This window comes from Lissotriton helveticus, chromosome 2_1 (genome assembly GCF_964261635.1).
Source record: "Lissotriton helveticus chromosome 2_1, aLisHel1.1, whole genome shotgun sequence".
In the NCBI taxonomy this organism is placed as follows: domain Eukaryota; kingdom Metazoa; phylum Chordata; class Amphibia; order Caudata; family Salamandridae; genus Lissotriton; species Lissotriton helveticus.
In genome coordinates, this window is record NC_136059.1 from 837,499,681 (window position 1) to 837,523,421 (window position 23,741).

Here is a 23,741-nt window from a genome sequence, read left to right on the forward strand (position 1 = left end):
GATGTCAGTAACTTTCGTATGTGCCTTGCACTTCATGATAGCGATAGCTGTCGGTAAATGTATTGCATCTAACAGAGCTTGAATGAGGAGACCATGCTGAATCTTGGTTCCATGAGAAGTCATGAAACCTCTCTCCTGCCAGAGTACTCCGAAGTCGTGTACAACTCCGAATGCGTAACGTGAATCTGTATATATGTTCACTTTCAGGTTCTTGGCACGTATGCAGGCTTGGGTCAGAGCAACTAGCTCTGCTGCTTGAGCAGACAGGATGTCAATACGGTGTGTCTCTATAACTTCGGTTTCAGTAGTCACTGCATACGCGGCTACTAGTTCTCCTGTACTAGTTCTCATACATGAACCGTCCACATAAAGTGTCAGGTCGGGATTAGGTAATGCAATGTCTGTCAGGTCTTGTCTTGGCTTAGTCATAGTGTTAACTACTTCCACGCAGTCATGTGTGGCAGGATTTGAAGTAACTGACGGTAACAGAGTAGCGGGATTTAAAACGGTGCAGCGTCTGATTTCTATGTGTGGCTGGAACAGTGTCAGTTCATAACCTGTTAAACGTGCAATTGTCAAGTGCTGAGTCTGTGTTCGGTTTAAAAGAACTTCCACGGAGTGTGGAACTTGTACTGTCAGAGAGTGTCCTAATACTATGGAATCACTTTGTCTGATAGCTAGAGCTGTGGCTGCAACTGACTTGAGGCACGCAGGCAACGCCTGGGCTACTGGATCTAATGTGCTCGAAAAATAAGCACAAGGCTTGTACTGTCCTGCTTGATCTTGTGTGAGAACAGATAATGCAGTACCATTACGTTCTGTGACAAAAAGTGTAAAAGGCTTACTGTAGTTTGGTGTAGCTAGAACAGGTGCTTGGCATAAGGCTTTCTTTAATTCATTAAAACTAAGTGTATGTTCAGATGTCCAAGGGAGGACAGTCGATACGGCTGCCTCCTGTGTCGTTAACTGTATCAGTGGCTTGGCTAGAAATGCATACTGAGGAATCCATTGTCTGCAGTAAGAAGTGAGGCCGATAAAAGCACGTACCTCCTTCTGTGTCTTGGGCTGTGGAAGACTCGCTATTAACTGGATACGGTCTGGTGTCAACTGCCTACCCCACTTGGACAGTAAGTGGCCTAAGTAGATCACTTGCTGGACACAGAACTGGAGCTTCGAAGGGGACACCTTGTGCCCCATCTCGGCTAGGAAATACAGAACTGTAAGTGACGCTCGCTCGCAGTCACGTTCAGAACGGGCTGTGATCAGTAGATCATCGACATACTGGAGCAGGGCAGTGTCAGCTGGCATGTGAATATTGTCTAGTTGTCTCTTAAGTGCTTGACTGTAAATACTAGGACTTTCTGTGAAACTTTGAGGAGCTCGTGTGAATTTATAGCTCCTTCCATTTAAACAAAAACCAAAAAGGTACTGGCTGTCTGGATGAATGGGAATACTGAAAAATGCATTCTTGAGGTCTATTACAGTAAAAAATGTAGCTTCAGGATCAATAGCTGTCAATAAGGATGAAATATCTGGGACTACTGGATACTGGGGTATGATACATTTATTAAGTTCTCGAAGGTCAATCACTAATCGATATACTGGAGGTGCATTTGGATCAGTACGTTTCATGACTGGAATGATAGGAGAATTACATACATTGGAGTCAGTTTCTATGACCACTCCTTGAGCAATAAGCTCGTCAATAATTTTGGATAAGGCTGCTACAGCCTCAGGTGGCAATCTGTACTGTCTGATTCGTGGCAGGACTATACCTTGCTTAAGAGTCACACGATGGGGTGTGATTTGCATAAAACCTACATCAGTTGGACCTTGCGCCCATAAATGCTGCGGTACATTTGACAATCTTGGATCAAAATCACGTAATACATAGTGACCTTTAAAGTCCCTTAAGAACAATCGTATTCCTTCTGGGGAACAGCAAATAACTGCACCTAATTCTTTCAATGTTTTAATGCCTAACAAATTTTCTGGACACGATTTCGTAAGTAACAAATCAGTAGTTCGGGACAATGGACCAACTTCTAGAGTAACTGGCTTTGATATCTCGTTTACAATAGGCTTTCCTGAAAATCCAAGGGAAACATTTCTAGAGCCTGAGAGCGGAGCCCCTGGAACCTCGTCATGACTGATAGTAGTCCTACTTGCCCCTGTATCAATCAGAAACTTTCTGTCTTTCCCCAATACTTGACTGTGTACATAGGGACCCTCTTGATCTACAGGTATCTCGATGAGAGGCAAGCCTACCTCCCTCTCTAGGCTGTTTCATGAATACTGTTGATACTCTGGATACTCTGTCTGGGCATACTGGTACATCTGCTGTGTAACATGCTGTGTTGCAGCGATAGGCTGCGGTGCTGGAGCTGTCTGTTGTGCATTCTGTGGTGGCTGAGAAGTCTGCGAAACTTGTTCTTGTCTAGGCGGACGTGGTCTTTCTTTAGTTTTACCAGTGGCTATGTTGTGTTTCAGAACTGTACACTCGTTTATAAAATGACCTGACTGTTTACAATAATTGCATGTCCCTTTAACGGGAGCTGCAGGATGACTGGCTTGATTCGGACCCCTCTTCTGACTGTCTTGTGGAACAGATTGTGCAACTAGTACCTTCATTTTCGTGTCTTTCATACGTCTCCTTTCATGTTCTTGTTCTTCCCTGATTCTATTCTGGTGACACTGGAGCATCTGTAACATTTGTGACGGGGTACTAGCTTGCCAGGTACTTTCGACTTTCAAAACTCGATTTTTAACTTGTGGACTTGAATTCTCGACTAGTTTAGTAACAAAAAGATGAGGGTATGACTCGCTACCTGTCTTCAGACCACTGTTGATAATGAAACATTTCTCAAATCTAGAATAAAAATCACTAGTATCCTCATCCTGTTTCTGTTTGCATGCTGAGATTGCATCCCAATCTTCCTTTTTCGTGGCTAATAATCTTGGCAAAACCTGAATCAATAACTCAGGCAATTCTTTACATTTGTCCCCAAGACCGGTACCTGGTACTCGTATTTTATCTTCAGCTTCTAGAGCTGTCCAATCAATCTTTTTCTCTCCCACCTCCCATTCTTTTTCCTTGAGTTTCTCATATACCCCTGCGGGCAACAGGACCTTTAACATTTTAATGATATCTGGATACGTGTATTCTCCCATACGGAGCATGTCTTTTAATTCTCGATGGAACCCTGCTGGATCTTTGTCGTGACAGGGAATTAATTTTTTCATCTCTAAGAGTTCCATCTTGGTGATAGGGGTGTAAACAAATACTCGTTGCATTTCACCACCCGCTGTCCTAACTGGGTGTACTTCTCGTAACGGATGCTGTCTATCTATGTAGAAGGGTTTACTTTCTGGGGGTGAGACGTGAACAAAATGCGGATTCAGAAACGTTCGATATTTGTGGCGCTGTTCTAGAATGACGCTAATTAAATCAGTACCTAAACCTTTCCATTTATACTGGAGTAACTCGTTCAGGACATCATGTAACGGACCTGGATCAGAATGTTGTCCCTCATACAGTGTAATGAGGTGCTGGATCATATACATACCCACCAGTCGCTGCTCGGCTGGGGGCGGTTTCAGGAACATTTGTGCCACTATTTCGTCTGGAAAAGTGGTAGAATCAGTAGTCCATCGGACTGCTGATCGGGCTAGTTCTTGTTCATGCATGGTACTAAGTTGACTATAACCGATTCGTGATTTCAGAATGTGATCGGTAGCCTGAAATACTTGTTCTAGAGAACCTTGTTCTGGTGCTGGAAGATGAAAAACTTTCTTGTGTTCTAGGCGTGAATGTCGGTCTGGAAGTCTAGATCTACCTACATACGCTATTCTGGTGGGATTCTCGTCGTCTACCTCTTCAGTATCAGTGTTGTCTTCTTTCTCGCTTGCTTGTGCTGCTTTACGATTGTCGTGTAACCTTATTATTTCCTTACGAATTTTCTTGTACATACTTTCTATACTACTGAGTGTCTTGTGTCTACCCTCGGCTATATTATCACTCCACCTTGTCAGGACTTTCATTTCGGTCGGATCTTTAGTCGGACAATCTTGTTCCCTTACTAAACAATTAATTAGAAATTTTAATAGCATGAGCTGGGTCTCAGCTTTCCTTAGAGACATGATTTCGCCAATACTTTCTGAATCTTCTCCTGTACGGATGAAACGATATATTCTGTCTAGATCTTCTTTCATATTCGGTAGGGTGTCCAAATACTCGGTCACCCGCCTTACACGCAATGAATATATAACCATATTATCATCGCCTGGGACTGGATCATAACGGCATTCGGTAAGAGCTCGTCTGATTTCTGCAACGGACTGGTATTTGGACGTACGCTGTAACGCACGTTCATGTAACTCGACTAATGTTACACGTTTGTGTGGCGGCGGGGTACCAGGAGGACCTCCTCCCGCGGCCCCTAAACTGGAATCGTCGACTGATACTCTTCGTGCTGGCAGAGTGACCGATGTAGCGGGCACTTGTATTATGGGCTGGACCGGGGGTACCGTAACAGGTGCTGTAACAGGTGCCCCGGTGGCTGGAAGAACAGGAATTACATTATTTACAGGAGCTGGCAGAGCAGGATTTGCATATTCTGGGACTGTGTCGTCCAAGTAGGACGAGAGAAAAATATCAGCTGCGGTCGGTTTGTGACGTAGCTTAATCGGAACTAATGGCGGCGGAAAATTACATGGTGTTTCCGGGGTTGCTTTTGGCAAGCCCTCGGTAAGAAGAGGATACATACCCTTAATGAGGGCATTTCTCTGTCTGTCTGACTGTTCGGCTTTAACTCGTTCACCTATTTCGATTAATTCCCTTTCTTGGGCTCTTTCTGAGGATTCTCTACTTAATTCTGTCTTTCTGATTTCTTTTTCGGTTCTTTTGTGAGATTCTTTGCGCCATAACTCGATGGCATCTTTCTGTGACTGTCTGGCTTTCTTTTTCCACAATGCTTCTTCTACTCGCATGATGCACTCGGCATCCCATGTACCTGACACGGGCCATCTATATTTCTCTTCTAGATCTTTAGTATACTCGACCCATAAGTCTAGATATAATATGGCACTTATGCCATGTTTATGATACATAAAATGACCTGGACTGTCCCTAGGCGGGACAGGAACTGCTTCCTCGAGCAGACCTTTTCTAGTTCTTAACTGACGTAACTTCGTGAACAGAGGCATAACTAAGGCTGGAGTCTGGACACAAATACAATACACGATAAAACACAATAATAATAACTGAAACAAATCACTCATACCACGACATTGAAAACACATGAAATAACATTTAAAAATAATGGTTCGGACAGAATACTATCTGGAATACTGAAAACAGAACACATGAATTTCTCGAGAACAGAACTGACTAGAATTACTAGATGCACTGCTAAAACAGTACGAAACTTACCGGTCCCATAAAGAGACACGTCAGGACCCGCATCCACCTAGGTGGACACTTCGTGTTGGATCTGTGTACCCAAACCCACGGACCAGAGACAAATTACTTGACCCTGTCTAGATACTACCCCAGCAACGGTACTCACCGGGCAGCAAGAACGGAAGGCCTCGGACTGGACTGGACTGCTACGACGACGGACGGACGAACTTCGGACTTCAGTTACAGGTGGGCCTCCGGATACCTCGGACCTTGGACTCTCGGCTTGGGCTCTGGTCGGGACTCGCCGCGTTCCTCCACCGCCTCGTCTGGACGCTGGACCGCAACCTCCGTCTCCTCCGTGGGCCTGAGGGATACTTGAAGCAGAAATATCTGCACGTGCACGGTATGGTTCCGTCACGGCTGCAGAGGATCAGGGGGCCTGCGTGGCTTCTCCGGCGCGTGGGGAAAGGGCAAGTCCCTATTCGGGCGCCATTATGTGGTAAATAAATAATTAATTACCGGTTCTATTTTTGACTATAATCAATAAACGGTTAGCTCAATAAATAAGAGTCAAGATACGAGGTAGCTAGAGTGTACAGGCTTTAATCAGGCATAAAAGGACTGGAACAGGACAGCCTGCATGGGAATGGGATGGCAGGGCCCGGCAGCTGCCGGGGCAGGATCTGGGAATGGCTAGCAAACTTTAATAACAGTGCACAATATTTATAGTTAAACAAATACATTGTATTCAATACAGTAGGCGTAGCAGTAGGCGGAGTTTGTAGCAGTCGCGAAAGATAAGGGCAGAAATGATGTAACAAGAAGGCGTGTACAGGGCGTATACATAGACATGTGATGCAAACGTAACAGAATATGTCATAAAAGGGGCGGAAACATGGAGGGGGCTACCTGAGCAGCTGGGACCTCTAACCTAGTGGTGCGCGCAAACTGACAATGACGTGTTACTAGGGAGAACTGGGGGCTATGACTTCTGCGCTAGAAGAGGAGACGAAAGTCTGGAGTGTCAGAGCGACATGTACCTAAAGCCTATCTAGTATCTCGTGTTTAGAGAACATGTTGATAGAATCCAAAAGTTATCCGGGTAAAGGCTAACAGACACTAAGACTGGTGCATGCATAATTCTACATGTAGTGTGTGTGCGAGGAATATTCTATGAATATTAATACAGTATTTCTCTTACATGGAGACATAAAGGCTAGACCATGACGGAAACTATTGATGCGATTCAGTAGCTTAGGAATGCAGAGAAGGAGGGCTGGACTGATAACTAGAATCATAACATACTCTTGGCAGACTCGGAGGCAGAGCCAGGCCGAGCCGGGCACTGCGAGACATGAAAGCAAGTGAAGGGTCAGGGATACAGGTGGGGGCTGTATCGCTCCTCGAGGAGGGTTCAGGAGACAGGAGCTGAATCTGAGTCCGGGCCCTTTTGAGGCCTAGAAACGGGGACAATTCAATGAATTAACGTGCACACTGTAAAATGTGGCAACGTAGCTTTACATAGGCCTGATATTCGTTGTATTCACGATAACTGGAAACTGGCATACTAGAGATGGACACAACTGTAATTGCGCCTTTAATCGATCAGAGGGGAATACATGCATATCATTCATGCACATATAACGTAACATGGGGAACACGTAGGCACATATAACATGGCAAAATTTACTTTTCCACAATGTCACTGTGGGAAATACCTTGCTTAATCTTCCCGATGCCCCGAATGCCGGGACACCTCTCTTTACATAGCTGTGCACTTTACAAATGCTAGCCTTTTTTAAAATGTAAACCATAGTGATAAGAATTATTAGCACATATTTTTTTTCTTCTATTCTGAACAATATTTTTTATATGTCTTGTGTTTAGAATTACGGCAATTATTAGATGTTTTTAGTCACGAGAAAAAAAATAAGGTTTGCCAGGTAACAGTTTTGAAGCTCTCCAATGTATGTACATATTATGCTCCTTATACGTGTGAGGATTGAAAATGAAACCTTTACCGCTTCACATTTTTCAACTTTTCCTAGCACGTGCACAAGTTAAACAGTTAAAACATGAGCACGTGTCAACTGTAAAATGTGACATCTAAATGAGCGGAGCATCATGTTCCTTCCATAGACTACTCAATAACCTAAAAGTATATAAACCACACCCCTTGATTGATTATTTTTGTTTTAGCAAGTTATTTACACGTGTCCATTCTGTGATCGAGGTTTAGTTTTCTAGCATTGGATTCTTCTTTTGCACAAAACAAAACATATTCTGAAGTTGTAAGTTGTTTGATTATAGCATAGTAGATATTTATAATAAATAGCTATTTATGAATATTTAAAGATTTGTATTTAGAAAAAAGTGTTATTGGTTGTTTTTGCCATTTATATGTAACGTCAGCAGCTGTATTGAGAAACACCCAGAATGGAGGAAACACTGTTCCTTTTCTGGCTCCATGGAGCTCATATACTCTGACTATGTACAATGTAAAAATCAGAATATAGCAAACCTCAGAGGTGTTGGTGACCCGTTGTCGCGAAGGCTAAAGATTTATATGTCACGTGAGCAGCTTCTGGTCATTATTCTTTTTCCCCCCTGGGATCATATAGTGTGAGTATGTATATTGTAATATTTGTGCTATATATGCTCTCAGAGGCGTTATTGACCCATCAGCACAAAGACAAAAGATTTCGAAGTCCCGGAGAAAAGAAGTTTTGAACATATTCACCGCTGGAAAACATTGTGTCATTGATCTTGCTTTGTGTTCTTGACTTTATTTTCCTTTTCCTTTTCTCTGGCATCAGTGACACTGTGTATATTGTACTACAGTGTAATATTTTTAGAGAAGAAGAGTGGTCAAGATCTGTCGGCGTCAGGAGTAATCTGAAATGCAGCTTACTGACCTTTATAACTTACTTGATTGGATATTTTTACAGTGAGAATATTTTTGGAAATAGCAGTTTAAAAAAAGATTTTATGCATAGATACTTTCTCACTTAATGCCTTTGATAAATCCTACATTTCTGAATTATATTTTTGTATTTCTCTTTTAATTTGTTGTGGTTCCTATTCTTCTTCTCCCTTTGGAACATATAGGAATAGTAGTGTATATTATTCTACTATCCTTTATGTTCTTAACGGAGTATGTGATCTGTCAGCGGATCAGTGAGCGACCTCTAAGCACTCCAACAGAACTTTCCCGAGTTTTACAGAATAGAAATAGTTTTTTTGTTGTGGTCCTTATTCTTGTTCTCCTGTGGAATACTACAAAGTCACTGTGTATATTTTAATACTGTGACTTTATAGTAGTTGAAAGGGGTTGGGCATCTATATGTGCAAGCAATTAACAACATGTACTACAGTTATTTCCATTGATAATTTACTACCTCACAGTTTGTAACACTGCTAATGTTTAATGAAATAGTAGTTACTAAAAAAAATTGTATACATAGTGCTTCATTTAATGTTTTGATGAAGCGTACATTTATATGTATATTTGTGTTTATCTGTTTTTAACTGTTATTGTTGTTGTGACTTGAGATGATTTAGTACGGGAGTGTTTGTTGTAGCACTTCTTTTCTACTTTATCTAAAAGTAACTGATGACCTCTTCTATTAATAAGAATATGGGGCAACACTTTTACAAACTATAGGCGAGAAACTATAGCCTGCGGGGAAAAAAGATAGGGTGTGGCTACGCTTAAGAGATATCTTATAAATTGCGTTTCTATTTGTTACCCCTTCAATATAAACAGCTACACTTTTCTAAGAAAGTCTATTTGTAATTACTTAATAAAACCTGTTTCAAACCTGGACTGATATTTCTGCAGCACAACCACACCAACTATTTTGCTGCAAGGTAGTCGCACTCCCCGCGACAGACATAAGCACTGCACTATAAGTATACATTATAAGTAAATGTTGCACCCGAGAAGTAGCCTACTCAGAACCTTATTTCTTTTATATATTTTTATTCAAAAAAAAATGTACGACGTTTATTCCCCTAACTCCCCCCCCCTGCACAGGACATGAACAAAGCAAAAAAATACAATCAAGTTTCGTTTTTTCCACGACATTTCAATATCTCAGGTTACAATAATTCAGCCTGGCAAATTATACTGGGTAAGCTAGAGCATCAATCAAAACAGCTCGAAAAAACCCATGAAGGGCAAACAACTAAACATAACCCCATGGATACAGCTTGATTAATATTCCTGATTTACATTACACACCCACCTTGAGACCCTATGGTAGTTCTATATTTCCTGCCACCCTATTCTTCCAATGTTATTGGTTTCCAGATCTGCAGACCAAGAGATCTACCCTTCTTCCCTTTTCTGGCTTATAACGCTTTTTCCATGTTGTATATATATAAAAGCCAGAACCTTATTTCAATGAAGACCACAACAGCGTGCTTTGTTTTTGCAACCCCCTCCTCCATATTATAATATTTGCTCTAAAGATGTAGCACTCCCCGTCAGAAAACTAAACACCACATTATAAGTGAATAGTGCATTTTTTACCTTCACAGTCCCTGTCCACCACCATGTGACCACTGTACAGACTTAATAGTGTTCCTCCCCTCCCCTCTACTACTTTCTTTTCCCGTACTCTTTGAAGTGCATCACAAAGTGTCTGACAACAGTGAACCCTTCCCAGTCAATAAGGACCAAACTTGTACTGGAAACACTTTAACCAATAAAATGTCCATGGTGTTTCGCAGAGGGGTAGGGAATGGCTGCCAACACTTCTACTTTTAATGTTTCACAGCCAATGAACATTAAGCTTGGGAAGGTCCTGCTTGGAACATGTTAGACAATCAGATGTCCCTGATACTCCGCGGAGGGGAAGGGAATGGCTGACAACACTTCTACTTTCATTGTTTCACTGCCAATCAACATTAAGCTCGTTGTTGGAACACCTCAGCCAATTAAATCTTACATTTGTTCTACGTACGGGGAAAGAACACACCCTCTCACATGATATTAAATTTCCTCTAACAATGTGACACTATCCGTGATAAAAGGGAACACCGCATTATAAGTAGACCTTACTGCGCATTATATAAACGGAAGGCCAAAATACAGTGCATTGTTGTTTTCCCAATATGATTTCCACAGCCTACGGAACATTGCCGCAATACTGCGCATCTTTGTTTTGCGGACATGATTTCTACAGCCTATGCAACATTCACACTACCTGTGGGTGCACCCTACACATTGCTTGCCACAATCCGGCGCATTGTTTTCCCGACGGGATTTCCAGAGCCTAAGCAACCTTGCCGCAATAACGTGCACCGTTGTTCTGCAAACGTGATTTCCACCACATACGCAACATTCGAACTCCCTGGCTCTGCACCGTACACACAGAGTTCCTACTATACCATCTTATACAATTGTTCTACTTTTTCCCCCAACTCCTTTCAACTGAGTTACAAAATGGCTGCCAACACTTCCCAGTTTCAACCATTCACAGCCAATGAGCAGCAAGCTCGTGCTTGTAACACCTTAGCCAATCAGATGTCAGAATTCTCAAATATCGATATCTGTAAATATTGATATTTCTCAAAAACTACTGAACAGATTTACACCATTTAAACAAAAGTGTGCTTTCTCGACCAAGCCCTTCCTCCCTGCCAAATTTGGCATAATTCCATTCAGCAGTTTGACCTGTAGCCTTGTCTAAAGTTTCCTTTGGAAATTGCATGGAGAAAACACGTTTTGGGACCCCCCTTTTTTTATTGTAATTTCAAGGTATTTTCTAGCCTGAGAGGCCATTATAACATGTGGTATTGCATCCCAGTGCTTACTATAGGATAGCCAGTTGTGCTACTGTAGGGCTTTTTCACTGTAAGGAAATGTTTACAATAAAATTTCTACAAGTCCTACTTTTAAACATCATGTCCACGTCCTCACTCCCATTAAGGCCTACTTGAATATTTAAAAGAACATTTTAGAACTATCAACATGTTTATTTTAAAATGTTGAACTGCAGTTTAAAAGCTGCTTTAGTTAGTTTAGTATGATAGGCCTAAAGCCATGTTTTACACTGTGGCTGTGGCTGTGGTGGATGGTACAAGAGGTGCTCCTAGGAAATGTGTGAAGATGCATCCCTAAGGTTTATTGTTTTCAGGCCTACTACAGACAACAAAATTAGCGAACATATTGAGTGCCATAAGAAGCTTTAAACAATTATAAAATGTGGTTCATATTTGATGAAAATTGTTGATACAATCTGGGCTATGTATGTTGTTACAAAGGCACTTCCACAAAGGAGAGTTTTAAAACAACTTTATTTAGAGTATCCAATCTTCACAATTCTAAACTCCCATCAAACCCAAGCCTCACAGAATCACTCTCTCAACAGTCTAAGGTAGGCTTCAGGTCCAACTCTTGGAATGCACCATATGACGATGATAAGGGGGCAGGGAAATACAAATAACAAAATAAGAATAACGGAAATAAACTAGCACTATTTTATATATATATAGTAAGTATAAAAGGAAAGATCATAACAAATCTTCCCCTTAATAGAGAAGAAAATAGGAGAACAACATTAATTTCCCATGTGATAATTTTCATGCCACTTTGGGGAGGATCTAAGTTGTTTGTACTTGGAATTATTGGAGGTCAGGTCTTGCTGGAACTCAGGCGGGACGAGTGAATTGTCAGTTCTATTAATGAATGGTGGGGAGTATTTAGCCAATCTGTCACTGCTCCAATTTTGCCCATTGTCCATGACCGCTACATTATGTTTGATTTCAACTATTTACATACGTCCACAGAACTTAGAGATGCCATGGCCTCTCTCTGCAGGTTCCTTGACGTAGACACAGTCACCTACTTTCGTTTTAATTTTTTGTTGCCCCGTTTGTGGTCGTATTACTTTTTGTATTTGTTTTGATAGGAAGTCAAATATTTTAATTGTAATAATTATTTTAGTTGTATATTTTATGTTTATTGTTAGGGACAGGATGTTGAGTTAATAGGGGATAAGGGTGTGGAGTGTTTTAAAATAATAAATATAAAATTAAAAAAAATAAAAAAAATTGAAAATTAAAGAATTTAATTCAAATTTTAAAAAAAACATGTATTAAAAGTATTTTAAATTTTAGGAGCAGGATGTTGGGTTATTAGGGGATAAGGGTGGGGAGTTTAAAAAAAAAGTTTTTTAAAAAAAATACAAAAAAATTATTTTTATTTTTTTTTAATGTTATTTTAGGAGCAAGATGTTGTTTTAATAGGGGATAAGGGTGGGGATTATTTAAAACTATGTATACATTGTTTTCAATATAATGTAAAAATAAAATTTTTTAATTATATGCAAAATTTAAATTTGAAATTTACATTTAGGAAAAAAATATATATATATGGAGTTAATAGTGTTTAATGGTGATTATTGACCTTTACAATATTTATTTTAATAGTAAATTCTAAAAAACAAATTGAAAATTAAAAAAAATATATATTTTTTTTAAATTTCAAACTGTGCAAATTAATTTTAAAATGTAAAATAACATTTTTTTAAAAAATTGGCATTTTTGAAAAAATATTTAATACATTTTAATTATTTATTTCAAAATGAAAATTAAAATTAAAATGTTATTATAATATTGAAAAATAATTAGGAATGTTAAAAAATTAAATACAATTTTAGAATGAAATTATACAATATATCAATGTGAGGTTTGTTTAATATGGGTTATGAGATATAGAGTGAGACGTAAAAAATGTATTTTACATGTAAATTTATGGTATTAGGATTAGTAAAGTTGATATGATTATTATCCTGCACCTTCTCAGAATGTAATCTTACTGGAGTGGGAATAGTAATTTATAATGGGTCTGTGTTCAGCACATTACTTGAATTTTACATTATTGGAGTGTGAATATTACATTAAATAGGGTTAGTGTACAGCACCTTCCCTGACATTTATCTTACTGGAGTTTGAATAGTAAATTAAATTGGGTCAGTGTCCTGCACCTTCCCTGTTTTTCACCTTACTGGAGTTGGAATAGTAAATTGTATATGGTTAGTGTCCAGCACCTTCCCTGTTTTTCACCTGACTGGAGTTGGAATAGTAAATTATATTGGATCACTGTCCAGCACCTTACCTGAGTTTCACCTGACTGGAGTTGGAATAGTAAATTGTATATGGTCAGTGTCCATCACCTTCCCTGTTTTTCACCTGACTGGAGTTGGAATAGTACATTATATATGGTTAGTGTGCAGCACCTTCCCTGTTTTTCACCTGACTGGAGTTGGAATAGTAAATTATATTGGATCACTGTCCAGCACCTTACCTGAGTTTCACCTGACTAGAGTTGGAATAGTAAATTGTATATGGTCAGTGTCCACCACCTTCCCTGTTTTTCATCTGAATGGAGTTGGAATAGCAAATTGTATATTGTGAGTGTCCAGCACCTTCCCTGTTTTTCACCTGACTGGAGTTGGAATAGAAAATTATATATGGGCAGTGTCCAGCACATTCCCTGTTTTTCACCTGACTGGATTTGGAATAGTAAATTGTATACGGTCAGTGTCCACCACCTTCCCTGTTTTTTATCTGACTGGATTTGGAATAGCAAATTGTATATGGTCAGTGTCCAGCACCTTCCCTGTTTTTCACCTGACTGGATTTGGAATAGTAAATTGTATAGTGTCAGTGTCCAGTCCACCACCTTCCCTGTTTTTCATCTGACTGGATTTGGAATAGCAAATTGTATATGGTCAGTGTCCAGCACCTTCCCTGTTTTTCACCTGACTGGAGTTGGAATAGTAAATTGTATATGGTTAGTGTCCAGCACCTTCCCTGTTTTTCACCTGACTGGAGTTGGAATAGTAAATTATATTGGATCATTGTCCAGCACCTTCCCTGAGTTTCACATGACTGGAGTTGGAATAGTAAATTGTATATGGTTAGTGTCCACCACCTTCCCTGTTTTTCATCTGACTGGAGTTGGAATAGTAAATTATATATTGTGAGTGTCCAGCACCTTCCCTGTTTTTCACCTGACTGGAGTTGGAATATTAAATTATATATGGTCAGTGTCCAGCACATTCCCTGTTTTTCACCTGACTGGATTTGGAATAGTAAATTGTATACGGTCAGTGTCCACCACCTTCCCTGTTTTTCATCTGACTGGATTTGGAATAGCAAGTTGTATATGGTCAGTGTCCAGCACCATCCCTGTTTTTCACCTGACTGGAGTTGGAATAGTAAATTATATTGGATCACTGTCCAGCACCTTCCCTGAGTTTCACCTGACTGGAGTTGGAATAGTAAATTGTATATGGTCAATGTCCAGCACCTTCTCTGTTTTTTCACCTGACTTGAGATGGAATAGTAAATTGTATATGGTTAGTGTCTAGCACCTTCCCTGTTTTTCACCTGACTGGAGTTGGAATAGTAAATTATATTGGATCACTGTCCAGCACCTTCCCTGAGTTTCACCTGACTGGAGTTGGAATAGTAAATTGTATATGGTTAGTGTCCACCACCTTCCCTGTTTTTCATCTGACTGGAGTTGGAATAGTAAATTGTATATGGTCAGTGTCCAGCACCTTCCCTGTTTTTCACCTGACTTGAGTTGGAATAGTAAATTGTATATGGTTAGTGTCCAGCACCTTCCCTGTTGTTCACCTGACTGGAGTTGGAATAGTAAATTGTATATGGTTAGTGTCCACCACCTTCCCTGAGTTTCACCTGACTGGAGTTGGAATAGTAAATTGTATATGGTCAGTGTCCACCACCTTCCCTGTTTTTCATCTGACTGGAGTTGGAGTAGTAAATTGTATATGGTCAGTGTCCAGCACCTTCCCTGTTTTTCACCTGACTGGAGTTGGAATAGTAAATTGGATATGGTCAGTGTCCACCACCTTTACTGTTTTTCATCTGACTGTATTTGGAATAGCAAATTGTATATGGTCGGTGTCCAGCACCTCCCCTGTTTTTCACCTGACTGGAGTTGGAATAGTAAATTGTATATGGTTAGTGTCCAGCACCTTCCCTGTTTTTCACCTGACTGGAGTTGGAATAGTACATTATATATGGTCAGTGTCCACCACCTTCCCTGTTTTTGATCTGACTGGAGTTGGAATAGTAAATTGTATATGGTCAGTGTCCAGCACCTTCCCTGATTTTAACCTGACTGGAGTTGGAATAGTAAATTATATATGGTCAGTGTCCAGCACCTTCCCTGTTTTTCACCTGACTGGAGTTGGAATAGTAAATTGTATATGGTTAGTGTCCAGCACCTTCCCTGATTTTTACCTGCCTGGAGTTGGAATAGTGAATTATATTGGGTCAGTGTACAGCACCTTACTGAACTGTTATTTGAATGGAGTGGGAATAGTAAGTTATATATGTTTAAAAGATGTATCCCAAAAGTAATGTAAATAATGTATGAGGTAGGATTATAAATGTGGAATAAATATTTGTAATGGAAATAGGTAGATGTAGATATATAAATATTATTATAATAATCACAATTGAAAAATAACATTTTATTCTTACTTGTAAAATAAGTAGACATGTACTTTGTGAAAATTGTTATTGACAGATTGTATTTATAATATCTACAGTACAGTATACAAATTATGTAAGCTTTTTTATAAACATTTAGGTAAATTGAATGTATTACATTACATTTATTTATATTCATAAATGTTTTACATTTCAAAAACAAATTCTTTTTAACAGTATTTTTCCAAATATATATACAGTGTCGTTTCTGAATTTTTATAAACTTTGTCAACAATTTTTAACATTTTATTATTTTTTTATAAACTTATTTTTTAAATGTCCATTTAATATTTAATTAATAATGTTAATATATAATATATTAATTTTATTAATGAAATATTTAGAATATTTACAGGAACAGAAAATAATAAACAGGTAAGTATATATTTGCTACATTTACATGCTAAATATATTTTGTATATCATTTATACAAATTAAATACAATGTTCTTAATAATAATTAATATTTGTAATTAATTATTATTAAGTATATACTAAGCTCTTAAATAAAAAAAATAATTTTAATACAATATAAAATAGTGAATCATTTATACAGTTGCATACAATGTTTGATATGTATTTTTAAATTGTTTACATACATACATACTATAAATAATAATAATAATTAATATATTAGATTAATTATTAATATTCATTTACAAATGTAAATTAATTATTAAATATTTTAACAAATAACAAACATATTTTGGAAACAATCACTTAAGTGTAAATTAGGATTTGTATTTATTTACAATAGATATACATAAATATGATTAATAATAAGAATAAATAATATTTATTATTTATTCTTATTATTAATTTACAAATGTTACATATTTGTATAGTAACTTTAAAAATAAAACATACATTTAAATAATATATAAACTCAAGTTTTATTTGTTATATGTATTTATTACAATGTTAATATATTAAATTAAGTATTAATAATAATTAATAATACGTTATTATTGTTTATTATTCATTTGCTAAGGAGATTTAATCTAAGATTATTTTTATAAGTGTTAGAAATAAATGTATAACATTTTAAGTCTAGTAGTATATTTTATTTTTACTTAGAACATTGTATTTAATATGTTTAAGTTTCTATTATTGTTTAAATGGGACTACTTTTTTAGCCGCGGAAGGTTATTTTGCTTCATTCAGGACTGGAGAAGCTCGCGGTTGGATGCTGCGTCGCGTTGCGAAAGGTAAGGTGAATTTAAACTATTATATGTTATAGAATAGTAGTGTTTGAGTGTATAGGAGGTGAGTAGTGTTACTGTGTGTGTTTAGTTGTGGCTTTGGTATGTTTTAGGTGTTACTTGGATTTCACGGAGGTGTCCTGAGTGTTTGAGGCCTAGTGTATTTTCTGAGTTATTTGTATTTTAATGTTTTATACTAATGTTTAGGTATATTTGGAAATGTTTGGGGGTTTGTGTGGGTGGTTTTGTTTTCGATATTTTTTACAGGTTCCGGGATTTTGACCTTTCGTTCCGGGGAAGGATGCGTTTTTTTTTTGGAGAAGAGATTGTATTACTTTATTAAAATATTGTTTTTCGGTTTTTTAAGGGTATCGATTTGGATTGGGAGAAGACCATGCGTTTTTTTTTTAAGAAAAGTGTGTGTATGTAACTTTTATGAATAAACTTAACACACTTTGTTTTGTCGGGGTTTACTGGAGCGATTTTTAACTTTTTAAACTAATTTTCCGGATTATATCGATTTGGATTTGGAGAAGATCATGCGTTTTATTTTGAGTAAAAGTGTGTGTATGTCACTTTAATTAATAAAGTTACAATACTTTCTTTTATCGGAATTTCCTGGAGCGTTTTTTCTATTTTTACTTGTTTTCGGGTTTTTGAGGGTTTCACAAATTGGATTTGTAATGGATTACCAGTGGAGTACACGGATTACAAGTGGTTGGATTACATATTCTTCTGCAACATGAATTGTAAGTTTCTTAATTTTATGTTATTTGGGTGGGAAATGTGATTGTTAATATTATTGTTATATTTTATATCATATCAAATATTGCTTAATTGTCTACAATTCTTTTAGTGGTACATAAATATATTTGACAATTATGGAATATTTATTATGATATAAAAATGTTATGCTACTTATCACAATTTTATTAAATAAATGAGAGTATTGTTATTTGTGTGGAGATAATTCACAGTAGGCTTTTGGCTATTAAGGATAGATAGTCTAGGCCTTTTGTAGAAGGATATAGGGTGACTTGGCTTTGGAGTAGTCTAAACATTTGTTTTGTTTGTTTAGTTAGTTTTGGTCCTATTTGGGTTACTGATTGTTGTATACGTAGCTCTTGGTAGCTCTGTTCTTTTTGTAAAGCTTATATTAGTTTTTGGACAATGGGTTTTCCTCTGCTAGTGGTAGCTTGAAATTAAGCCTGGGCGTCCGAATCGGCTACGCCCACGGAGTAGGCGTAGTGTTGCCTCCTACGCATTTTGCGTAGACAGCGTAGCCGGCAACACTACGCCCACTCCGTGTGCGTAGCCGAGTCGGCCGCCACCCGCCTCCCTCCCGCCCTCCCCTACATACATTATTTAAGCAAACTAGCCTTAATAAAACAATTTTAAAGCACTTACCGTGTCCGGGGCTCGTCCGGGCTCCCTCTTGGAATAGCGTCCCCTCATAGATACCAATGCGCATGCGCGGCCGCCCGCGCATGCGCATTGGTATCCATGACGACACGATTCCAAGAGGGAGCCCCGGACGAGCCCCGGACACGGTAAGTGCTTTAAAATTGTTTTATTAAGGCTAGTTTGCTTAAATAATGTACGTAGGGGAGAGCGGGAGGGAGGTGTGTAGTGGGGCTACGCGGAGTGCGGGAGTGGCCGTAGTTTCTCGCCCACACCCGCGTTGCTCCGCGGAGCTCCGCGGAGCCCCACTACGCCCACTACACCCAGGGTTACTTGAAATACATGTTGCCATCCTTCTACACTGTTGTTAGTTTTAGCTTCTTGATTCAGTGTACCTAAATATACATTCCACCAAGCTATGTGAAATTTAGGTTGGCGTCTGTGTCCCGATCTATGTAGCCTTCCCACCCATGTATCCTCGAAGTAGTCTAGGAGTGGTGCTAGTTTTTCCTCATATTTTTTGTAAAATCGGCTATGTATTAGGATGTTATAATGTTCTGCTACGTCTGTAACAGGGACTTATGATAGGGCAATTAATTTTTTGATTTGGTATGCAAAGGTGCTGTCTGTAGCATATTGTATGCTTAATGTAGATTTTTGGAGATGTCTCCAAATGCTTTGATTAAAATGATAATAGCAACCTTGTATTGCTGTGTGAGAAAAAGTTTTTACTATACTATTGATCATAGCTAGTTCGAAATCAATAATTATTTTATGTGGAAAATAATTATTTGTTTCCCGTTTTATTGTGTTTAGGACTTCTGTGTAAGTATTTTGTTGCTTGTTGGGCAACAGGCAGTAAATAAATGGGATGTTAGAATGATGGTACAACCCATGTATGCTGTAGAGTTGGTAAAATGGTTTAGGACATGTTTTAAAAGTCCCATCCATCATCCAATGTTGGCACTCTTGTAATTTTCTTAGATTGTTAGCAGTACCAAACATTATAATTCAGTTGGTAGGGCATTTGTTGTCAAATAGTAAGAATGGTTCCTTATTATGTGTTATACTCAGTTCAGGGGGAATAACAACTTCTTCTAAAGTTTTAGGGTTCGGTTGAGTAGTTGTTGTGACTCTTTTTTGCCTTGCAATTGTGCGTTTTAGGGAGACAATTGAGGGGAGTTGGCCAGAAGCATGTTGAGGAACTTTTAAGAGTTCCTCTTTTAATATTTGGGTTGTTGGTTTGTCAATCCCTGTACTTGCTTCTTTTATGCTTTCAAGGGCATCCCTGACCTCAATTTCAGTTATATTAGGGGGGTGATTGTGTTCCTTGGTAGATAGTACATTACCTTCTTCTGTTGTAGCCCTACCATAACATTTATTAGAGTAGTATTTACTACATTTCCAAAAGACATTGCGTCCTGTTTTTCTTGGGTATAAACATACCCCATATAACATAGTAAAAGCTTGTTTTTCTGCGACATAACAAACTCTGCACCTTCAGTCATGTTTCTATTTGTAGTGCTAGGAAAGGTTAGAAAGAAATATATTTTAAGTTTAAATACTGCTATACATGTTTTTAATGCATTCATATTTCTATGATTATACTTACATTTGTTCTTTGTTGTAATTCGAAATGTTGAGAAGGTGTTTTCAAGCTTTTTCTTGTATTTCCTTGTTATATTTCTGTTGGTAGAAAATGAAAATAATTTGATAATCTATTCTTTATTTACATTTTGAGCAGTTTCTAGGGAGAAGCTGTCTTGTAGTTAGCATTTTAAGCTTTTTAAATAATTCAACAAATATACTTACATTTTTAATTTGTGTAGTCTTTAGCTTTAATGGAGTAATTTTTGGGATGTCTTCAACATTTCTGTTAAGAAGGTAGAATAAAGATAAAATGTGTATTAGAAATTTGGGATCAATAAATGCAGTTGTCTGTTAGAGAACATTTAAAAATACCTACAACAAGGATTTTGTAGTAAATAATCAGTTCAACTTTTATTGCTGTGTTTTGGAGATGTCTGTAGAAGAAATGTAAAAGGTAAAAAATAAATGTTATTTAAACTGTTTAGAGAAATAGTTACACTTTTAGCCTACTACTTTTGTTTTATGTAAAAATTAGTTTAACTCACTTTAATTGTTTCTGTAGGAGTCTTGTCTGGAAAAGTAGTTTTCTCAGGAAACAGTTGGTCAGAGTGTCACCTTCTTCTTTCTTTAGAATTAGAAGCAGGAAATAGCAGTATCAAAATAATCCTTTTATAATGTGTATTTGATTAGTTACTTCATTTGATTGGATGATTTAAGAATGGGAGCTTTTCATTGGATTGTTTGAATTTTTTTAAATTTAATTGCTATGTTTGGTGTTGTGGAAATGCTATTTAATTAATACTTTTGCAGTAAACCAGGTTTGTTTTTCTTCTATTTAAAATGTATGTAATAATATTTTGCACATATATGTTAAAAGTATCCTATTTATTTATACATTCACTGCAATGTTAGGATGATATATGTTAAAAAGTTTTATTTTTATTGTATTTGTTTAAAAAATCTTTATTCTTTGTATTATATCTACTCTGGAGTGTATTATATATTTAAAATATATAGTTGTATTGTATTTAAAACGTTGTAGGTATTTTTTATTGAGTCGATATTCCATTATTTTCGATATTATTGTCATCTATATATTTTGTTTCGATATTTTAGTTGTGTACTGTTTAATTTTTTAATACACGATAGTTGTTAATTCTATATTTTGTCTTTCGATATTAGTGATGTCGATATTTTTTATATTCGATAATTAGTAGTCGATATTTTTGTAGGTTCTTAAATAAGTATTGGATGTCGATATAATGGTAGTCGATATTATGTCACCGATATTTTTGCAACTCGATATTGTGTTAGACGATATTATGTCAGTGATCCGCCCAGAGTATGTCTCTTTAAACCAGCAGGTGATTGACACAGGATAGCCGTATATATATTCTTTGATCTTCCTGTTAATTCTTCCCACCAAGCCATTGGCTCTGGGACAGTACAAAGCGGTTTTAAGGTGCCTGATGGCTAACCTTGTAAGAAAACCAGTCACGAGTAAAGAAGTAAATTGCACGCCATTATCTGTGACAAGGGTGGATGGGATGCCTTCTGTTGTGAAAGTGTCTTTCAGAAAATCAATGAGAATTTCTGTAGTGATTTGATTCATCATTCTTGTGACGACCCTATGGGACTGGTGGTCTACTTAAACAAATGCAAAGAGTTTTGAAACACCTTTACGGTTAAGGGGGCCAAATAAATCTAGAGCAAGTTTTTCCCAGGGTTTATCTGAAATGGAAACTGGGATAAGAGAGTTTTGTGAAGAACTTTGGATTTGTCACTATTGGTACAAATTAAAGAGTTCTTTACTTTGGATTCCACCAAGGAAACGATTTAGGGAAACCAACAGCATTCTCTAAGCCTAGATTTTGTTAAGCTTCCCCCTAGATGACCTTCATGTACAAGGTCAATCACCTTGTTCCTTATGCCTTCAGGTGGTAATATTTTGTCATTTCTGAATATCAAGTTCTGATTTAAATTAATTTCATTACGAATTTCCCAGAATTCCTTGGCTTCACCATTGACATTGCTGTAGGATTTGGGCCAACCCAGCAAAGTGTTGCTGTTGAGGTAAGGTAAATCAATACATAATCTGATGTCATCTCCATGGGCTTTTTTTTGCTATGACAAGGGGAGCAACCCAATCAGAACGATCAATGTCTTGTAAAATGCATAAATCTTTCAACCCCGCAGAGTTCCTTTTGTAAAGGGCCCCACATAAGATGTGGTATGAGTCTGGTTTTATGCACCACTGGTACAGCATTAGATTTAAATGTAATTATATGACGAGAATCCTTAAGCAATCCTAAACTTTCTGCGAACACTTCAGGGAACTCGTCACAAATTGTTTCTCCTGTGATAGATTTGTTTATGGTATACACCTGTTCAAGGTTATTAGGGTCTAGTTTTATCCCTAATGCATTTTGATGTTGCCATCCAAGGAGGTTGGACCTTTGTCTATGATTTACACTTTACCTACTGTAGATCGGTCCTTAAATGTGATAAGAGTTTTAACCTTCCGTTTGAGGGGAATGGGATCCTTGGTGTACCCACAAGGAGATATGTCAGTTGTAATTAAGTTCTCCTTGATGCTATTGGTCATGGATCTATAATCAGAAAAATTAACGAATGTAAAGGGAGATCATGAATCAGAGAAGATAAATTGGGATCTTCCGTCCGAACTTTCATTATTAACTCCATCAATTTTCTTAGAGGTGTTCCTGCATACCCTCACTAGGTGGCCTTTTTTATTGCATTTCCTACAAATGGTAGATCTAGCCTGGCAATTAAGGTGGTTAGCTAAATGGTTTCTGCCCCTGCAGCAATAACATTATAGTTTGTTATCTTCTGATTCACCAGATTGGCGGAATCCTTTGTTAACTTTAACTTTGCAATCAGTTGTTTCCAGTTCTTCGTCTTTGGCTATTATTTCAGAAATGTGTTCATTAGTGGTAGGTGTTCTAATTTATTTCAAACACAAGGCTGTGTATTTAATGGACTTTGTTATCGCAATGGCCTCCTGAAGATTAGGTTATTTTTGTAAATTGTTTTCCTGTATCCTGGTATTGTTGGAGTAATGCACTGGCTGGTCTCTTATGAGCGACTCGTTTAATTCAGCAATCTCACATAGCTTACTTAACCGTCTATGTACAGCTACGTAGTTAGTCACGCTTTCATGTTTACCGTGGGAACTATATTGATTTTGTCTCCAACGTGGTTTTGCAATTTGAGCAAGGTGATTTTGTACTCAACCTCTACATCACCATCACCTTCTCATTTAATACAAGGAATCTCCGGGTCAGGTAAAGTCTAAAAAATCCTCCTATTACGTGTGCCCAGATTATACAATAAAATATGCTGGTTTCCTTACAGATCTAAACATTACTCCCCCAATGGTAATTAGATATGATTTGAATATTTGTATACATTCCTTCCAGGGCACCACAAGTTCTCCTAAGTCATTTAGCAATGGAGCAGGCTGGATCATGCTTGCCGCTGCCATGGAGGGGGTTAACAATTAAGACAAGTGCAAAAGGATAATAGGCAAATTGAAACACTGTAAAAGATTAAAAACTAAAGATAAAAGATTTGGTCAACACAATTGGCATA